Source organism: Jaculus jaculus, chromosome 9, assembly GCF_020740685.1.
Source record: "Jaculus jaculus isolate mJacJac1 chromosome 9, mJacJac1.mat.Y.cur, whole genome shotgun sequence".
Taxonomy (NCBI): Eukaryota; Metazoa; Chordata; class Mammalia; order Rodentia; family Dipodidae; genus Jaculus; species Jaculus jaculus.
This window is the reverse complement of record NC_059110.1, coordinates 853,111-861,494: the sequence shown is the minus strand read 5'-3', so window position 1 is coordinate 861,494 and position 8,384 is coordinate 853,111.

Below are 8,384 nucleotides of genomic sequence, written 5' to 3'. Positions count from 1 at the left end.
AAAAATTAGTCTTGGACTTCACCAGGGCCCTGTGAAGTCAGAGCCCAGCCTTAAAGGAGCACAGAGAGCACAGCATGTCCAGAGGATGAGGGGAGCGGCCTGACATGAGCTGGAGCTCCAAAAACTAAAAGGACAAGGAGCTGGGAAGGTGTTGGTGTTGACCTTGCTGGCCCAAGGCAAGGTTTAGGGTCCACGGGGTTTCCTTGTCACCACCACGGTTGCCCGCAGGGGAGTGAGAGACTTGTTTTGTCCCCAGGCATCTGGGCCGAAATGGTTTTCCTGCGCCAGTCTGCTCCTGATCCCCAAACCCAGGATCCATGAAGAAGACATCTAACACAGACAGAGGGAGAGAGACTTCCAGCCTCTGCAAACGAACTCCAGACACGTGCGCCCCCTTGTGCATCTGGCTAACGTAGGACCTGGGGAACCGAGCCTCGAACCGGGGTCCTTAGGCTTCACAGGCAAGCGCTTAACCGCTCAGCCATCTCTCCAGCCCCTGACACTGCTCTTTGATTGCCCTTGAGACCCTCATTACCAGAGGCGATTCCTGCCTGCTACTGAAAACCTTATATGGGGCAGTTATAAGCCCAGGGGAGGGACCGTACTACGGTTGTCTTGCTACATGGATACATTTTGTCCACCAAACTGTCCTCTAAACACTTGTGTTTATGCCCATACATTAATGCTACTCTCACTTTTGGTTAGAGAAGCTTTTTTTCTTTTCAGAAGGTGGTGACCACTGGGGTGACGCAAAGCTAACCAATGTGATAAAAAGCGGCAGTGGTGTGTTCAGCACTAAATGTGACATCACTATCACACCCTCCAAGGCTCAGGGACTATTGCAGAAGAGGTGGCAGAAATAATGCAAGAGCCAAATGAAGGGGAAGACTCTTTCAATAAAACTTCCTAAACAGCCCAGCATGGTGGCACAAGCCTTTAATCCCAGCACTCAGGAGGCAGAGGTAGGAGGATCACTGTGAGTTCGAGGCCACCCTGAGCTACATAGTGAATTCCAGGTCAGCCTGGGCTAGACTGAGACCCTACCTTGAAAAAAACAACCAAATAAAAAAAAAAAAAAAAACACTCTCCAAACAGAAATTGGACTTGATATTCATGACCTTTCAGGGTGGTTGAAGAAAAAAACATGGCATCAAGGGCTGGAAAGATGGTGTGGCAGTTAAGATGCCTGCCTGTGAAGCCTAAGGACCCAGGTTCAATTCCTCAGTACCTCCATAAACCAGATGCACAAGATGCATCTGGAGCTCCTCTGCAGTGACTAGAGGCCCTGGCACTCACATTCTGTGTTTACATACTGTTTTCCCTCAAATAAATAAATTTTTTAAAAGAATGATTTTTTAAAATGACATCAAAATAGAATAGTTGGTCAGGTGTGCTGGTGCACACTTCTAATCCCAGCATTTAGGAGGCAACAGTAGGTGGATCGCCATGAGTTCAGTGCCACCCTGAGACTACATAGTGAATTCCAGGTCAGCCTGGGCTAGATCTAGGACTACCTCTGAAAACAGACAAACAAAATAGAAAAGTTGGAAAGAAGGAGGGATTCAGTGGAGGGGATATCTGGGAGGGGGGAAGGGAGGTTGGTGAGATGGAATTTTGGTCATGCTATATTGTTTATATTTGTGAAAGCTGTCAATAAAAAAAAGTTGTGTTTTTTTTTTTTCTTTAAAAGAAGAAAAGATGCCTGACATTCACAGAAGGCACTCTGTCCTTCAGAGTGCACTGCAGGATCTGCCACAAGAAAAAATATTCCCCCAAATTCTCTTCAGTAGTCTTTCCCTGAATATTGTAAAAATGAATAAATTTTTAAACGCTTATCTTGTATTACTGTTTTCCCTGGATTATCTATTGTGTCTCCAGTTGAAAGATGAAGAATTTAGTAAAAATCAGCCTACACACTTCAGGTTAAGATGGCAGCTTACATATCATGCCAAAGCAGCCTAGAGGGGAAAAAGACCAAAAAAACTCAGCAAAATACACACTTTTACTAAAAAGTGAGGTGTATAGGAAATTGAAATGGCAGCAGAGAAGTAGGAGAGATCCAGAGCATCCATAGCCGCACAGACCAGCAAAAGCGGCCCCTGCAGGTCTGCTGACCACAGCAGCAGCAGCGCACCAGAAAGCCACCAGGCTCGGCTTGAGCCGCAGGAAAAGCCAGATGAGGGAAGTTTCCACTCACACCGGCACTCTCCGCAACTCAAGAAATGTGGAGAGCAGCAGTGAACAACAGAGGAGCAGATCACAAGGTAGAAGAACATGTGGAACAGCAAGAGAACCAGAGCAGCTGCGGCTCCCTCCCCTCCCCCACCACCTGTACCCAGCTCTGAACAGAGCAGTGGCCTGGGACTCGGCCACGCCAACTTGAGCTGACAGTGGGACCCAAGCAGAAGTAGAGTCCCGCAGCAACATCAGCAGCTCCAGTACCGGCAACAGCAGCCCCAGCAGCAGCAGATCCAGTGGTGGCAGCTTCAGTGGCAGCAGCGAAAGATCCAGCAGCAGCACCTTCCGAGGCAGCAGCGACAGATCCAGCAGTGGCAGCTTCAGCGGCAGCAGCGGAGGCTCCAGCAGTGGCAGCTACAGCAGCAGCGGCGGGGGCAGCATCAGTAGACCCAGCAGCAGCAACTTCAGCAGCCCCACCAACAGACCCAGCAGCGGCAGCTTCAGCAGCAGCGGCGGCAGCTCCAGCAGTGGCAGCTCCAGCAGCAGCGGTGGCAGCTTCAGCAGCCGCACCGACAGACCCAGCAGTGGCAGCTTTGGCAGCAGCGGTGACAAATCCAGCAGCAGCAGTAGCAGTTCCAGCAGTGGGGGTGCCAATCTTCAGGGCCACAGTTGCCAGGCTTGGTTTGCCCCACAGGAAAAGCCAGTGTCCAGCTCCAGAAATCAGAACAGCAGCCCAATGACCCACCCAGCAACTTGACTGAGACCAAAATCATCCAAAAAGGTAACTGGGATTGATTGCACCAGGGAAGGGTCACACTTGGTCACAAGCTGACTTGGATCCCTCATCAGACCAGAAATCTTAAACCCATTGTTGATAGAGGACCTCATGGTGATGTTTTTGATTGAATGTGTATGGTGTTTAGTTAAATTTTAGAATCTACCTGTATTTTATTCCAATAAGCCTACTTGAATACTCCCATAGCAGGGAAACTCAACCCCTAGGAACACCTTTGTAGATACTCTGAGAGTCTTAAGAGCCACACCTAACACCTTAAGCTCCTACCCTGAAGATATATAACATCAAATCAATTGATACAGCTAAGAATACCCAGCTAGCTAGAAAATTCAAGCATTAACTTAATCCAAGATGCAAAAATATATACATGGGCTGGAGAGATGGCTTAGCGGTTAAGCGCTTGCCTGTGAAGCCTAAAGACCCCGGTTCGAGGCTCGGTTCCCCAGGTGCCACGTTAGCCAGATGCACAAGGGGGCGCACACGTCTGGAGTTCATTTGCAGAGGCTGGAAGCCCTGGCGCGCCCATTCTCTCTCTCCCTCTATCTGTCTTTCTCTCTGGGTCTGTTGCTCTCAAATAAATAAATAAAAAATTTAATATATATATATATATATATATATATATATATATATATATATATATACACACACACACATTATAACACAAGAAACACTAAAAAGCAAGATGATATAAATCCACCTAAAAGTATTAATGCATCAGAAATGACCTCCAATGAGAACGAGTTAGAGGAAATGCCTGAGAAAGCATGATTGTAAATATGTTCAAAGAAGTCAAAGAACAAATCAAAGGAATTAAAGAAGAAATCAAAGGAATCAAAGAGGAAATTAAAGAAGATGCAGGACACCAATTTAATGAAATAAAGAAGGCAATACAAGACATAAATAAGGAAATAGAAATAATAAAGAAAACCCAGTCAAAATTACTAGCAATGAAGAACACAGTTATGAAATCAAAAACTCTGTAGAAAATCTCACCAGTAGAATGGATGAAGGAGAGGACAGAATATCTAAGCTAGACCAGGTGGCTGATCCAATACAGTCCAACAAAGAGAAAGACAAACTTATAGAAAAGTATGAGTGGGAATTTCAAGATATTCGGGACACTATGAAAAGATCAAATATAAGAATTCAGGGCATAGTAGAAGGAGAAGAATTCCACTCCAAAGGCATAGTAGGTGTCCTCAACAAAATCATAGAAGAAAACTTCCCCCAAATTGGGAAAGAGGTGCCAATGCAGATACAGGAAGCCTTTAGAACCCCAGCCAGACAAAACCTGGAAAGAACCTCTCCTTGCTATATTAAAAAAAAAGAGTACTTTATATTGGGGCTGGAGAGATGGCCTAGTAGTTAAGACACTTGTTTGCAAAGCCTAAAGACCCAGGTTCAATTCCCTAGGACCCACACAAGCCAGATGTACAAGCTGATGCATGTGTGTGGAGTTCTTTTGCAGTGGCTGAAGGCCCTAGTGCACCCATTCTCTCTATCTGCCTTTCTCTCTTTCTCTCTCTCAAAGTAAGTAAATAAATAAAATATTTTAAGAGTACTTTATATTGTTTTCAGTTCCCAACTATCAAACTGAATACATCAAGAGCTACTTACCCCCAAAATCTTGCTGCCATGCTAACGCAGAACAAAGCAAAGCTAAACTTTTTCCACTTCCTGTGGGGCTCTCCAACAAACAATGTTGCCTACTGTTTAATCCTCTGGCAATCTGTTAACACAGAATAAACAAAAAAATAAAAACAATAAACATTTTACTGAAAAAAAAAAAACAAAGATAGCAGTAGAGGAGAGTCACTGGAGAGGTGGAACTCCTGTCTGGTTTTGGGGTGTCCTTGGCCCAGATGTGGACAATATGGGTAATAGGTTCTTTCAGGAAGTGGTCAAAGGAATCTGGAGCATTCCCAGAGAACCAATTATAGTCACAGGCAATGAGATCGAATTTGAATGATGAAATGAGAGCTATAGGCCAAAAAATAATAATAACTTGCAAGCAAGATTTCAAAGGTCATGGGGATGTTGGCAATAACAAGGTCTAGATGATGAACTAAGATGGGCTGAAGAAAAAAGTGACTGGAGAAATTTTGAGATGGAGGGCAGTCTGTGCTGGTTTAGGGTTGTGAAAAAGGCTATTGGGGCTGAAGCTGTTCAAATTTGCTGCTGTCATATTTAAGAACCTTGGTCAAATAATGTTTAAAAATATTGCTGGTTTGTAGAAAATCTTTAAATTGTAAAATTAATATTTACTTAGTATACTAACTTAAAACATGAGATCATGTACAAACAGTACTTTATGTAAAAGAAAAAAAAAATAATGGGCTGGAGAGATGGCTTAGCGATTAAGTGGCTTGCCTACAAAGCCAAAGGACCTAGGTTTGATACCCTAGTACTCACGTAAAGCCAAATGCTCAAGACAGCGCATGCATCTGAAGTTCATTTGCAGTGGTTAGAGGCCCTGGTGCACCCATTCTCTCTCTTTCTTAAATAAATAAATAAAAGTTAAAGGTGCTTGCTTGCAAAGCCTGGCAGCCCAGGTTAAAATCCCCAGTACCCACGTAAAGCTAGGTGCATAAAAGTGACACATGCATCGGAAGTTCATCTGCAATGGCAAGAGGCCCCAGCATGCCCATTTCCTCTCCTCTCTGTCTCTTTCTAATTTCAAACAAATACAAATATTTATTTAAAAATTTAAGTCTTACCAATACTAATTTAACTGATGTTTGTCTTTTCCTCTTCCTGTAGTTTATCTTGATATCTTAATAAATTTTCATACTCCTAAATTTCAATTGACTTCCAAGTTTTTTTGTTTGTTTTTTTGAGGTAGGGTCTCACTCTAGCCAAGGCCAACCTGGAGTTCCCTATTTAGTCTCAGGGTGGCCTCGAACGCTCAGTGATACTCCTACCTCTGCCTCCCAAGTGCTGGGATTAAAGGCATGTGCCACCATGCCCGGCTATTTCCAACATTTTATCTTTTACATTTCAATTCTGTGAACTATCTCCAAGACTTCATTTAGTGTGAAGTTTCTTTATCTTTTTATCATTCATTTTAACTGATTCATGGAATCTGAGTGCAAATGTCATGGTAGCTGTGCTGGCATATTCACCAGGCAAACAGCTCATGCTGACTAGAACAAGGGAGCAGACCTCACTGGCGGTAAAGGGTTCCAGTTAGTAAATATCCTTTTCTTTCTGTATAGCAAATAACTTCAGCACTTTGGTCTACTGATTGGGAACTTTTATCTATGACGGTCTTCAGTCCAGCAGGATGCTGGGCTGTCATCAGCTTTCTACTCCCAGAATAATATTAATTAAAAGATGTAGCAGCAGCTTTGCATCATTTTTCCTACTTCCTAGTCTTGTCCTCCTCAGAACGTCAGTGCCTTTAATGAAGGTCCAGGCCTCACCCAACCTTTCTTTGCTTTCTTGTCATGTCAAAATTATCTATCCCTCAGTTTTGTTTTGAGATGATCACAGTTCACTTAGCTTGTTCAGTCCCTTGATAATCCATGCAGGATCTCTTCCTGCAGAAGAAGACAACACTGCTGTGTGCTATGCAGTCTGCATAAACTGAAGAATGGAATAACAGGTGAGCAGTAGCCAGTAACTGGCAGACTCTAAAGAAACAATGATGAGAAGAAACAAGACGCTATGATAAACTAAACTTCTGTATACCCTCAAACACCATACATTGAAACCTTAACTTGGAAGTGAGGTTTGGGGAAGTGATTAAGGTTAGACAAGGTCATATGGCAGGCCTCCATGATAGGTATTAGTATTTACATAGAACTAGGAAGACACAGAGCTGGCACTAGGGAGGCAGAGGTAGGAGGATTCCTGTGAGTTTGAGGCTAGCCTGGACCACAGAGTGAGACCCTACCTCAATAAACAAAATAGGGAGACCCACAAACCTGCCCTCCTCCACTCCCCATCTTCTCCCTATTCCCCTCCTTTTCTCTCTCTCCCTCCACGCACCCACCAAGGAACAGCCATGTAAGGACATAACCAAGATGAGAGCCCTTACAAAGCCCTCTACCACAATGGCATACTGCTCTCAGATTCCCGCCTCTAGACCTTAAGAAATAAATGTTGGTCAAGCTATGGCATTTCATCATAGCAACCAGAGCTCAGATGATGTCCATCAGTTAATTACATGGTGTGGTGAGAGGCTAAAGCTGTATGAAATTAATTAATATACATATGGTTGGGGAGCTGGTGTTATAGAACTATTGATAAGAAAATCTACATATGAGAACTATACGTACTGAGGACAGCTGTGCTATATGGCTTATCTATGTGTACACTGAAATCACAGAGAGCAATGGAAGACCTGATGGTGTACCTCAGCAGCATACCTAGCCACTGTTCCCTCAAGAAAAATGTTCAATAACTCACCATAAAAAGCTTGGAGAAGCAGAAGTCAGTCCAGGGATGTTCAGATTTCTTATAGTGACTTATGTAAACATTCAATCTTTACAGTTCGTTAAAGACTGGAGAGTTGTACAGAAGCTGTAATGGTCTGGAGGCTTTGGGGCAAGAGCACCCTATCATCACCTTGCAATGAACTGCTTCCCGGTGACATGGACAGTGGTGTTGATAGCATGGCAGAGACCTGAGTGCCAGCCTCAGTGTAGCTATCCTCTAGAGGAAGAAAAGGGTGAGGGGTGTAATGTGGGAGTGGCCATAGAAATGGTCACAATACTTTTGCTGTGGACAGGGTTAGCAATCAATGGCTCCTTGTCTGAAGACTTGCTGTGCAACAACTGTAGTGTCTATGTTCCAAATATGGAAGTGCTAGTCCCAGAGTGGGTGTTAGTTCAGCTTCCAATGTTAGAGTACCCTAGAGTCATCTGAGAATGAGCCCAGCCAAGTTTAAGCTCTCTGTGCCCAAATGCAATTGGTTGTATTCAGAAAAGAATGGCCATTCAGCTCAGCTCCTCAACACTACCCCCATATACTGAAAAGAAATCATATCTATATTTTCTGTCTTCATGTTTATAGATATTTCAATGGATATGTGTTTTTACTGATCAGTGAATTTGACAGTTTTTTTCTGTTCAGATTTTAACTGAAAATCATACTGATCACCTTAGTTATTCTGGTTGCCTCCCCATTTTTCACCCACTGTTCCATGGTAGAAGAATCTCAGCCTGTATATTGATTCCACTGTTTGCATAAATCTTAACTCCCTTAAATCTAAAAAGAAATCATCACTATTTCCATGTATTTGGAATTCATACACTTGCTCACCTCTTCTAATACTTTGGGGTAGTATAATGGTAAAAAGAGCAACTAGATTTTGCTTATTTGAAAAGAATACTTGAGACTCATAAATCTAGATATGTCATTTATTTTTGAAAATTTGTGGAGTAAAAAACTTTAGTCTTGTACTGAG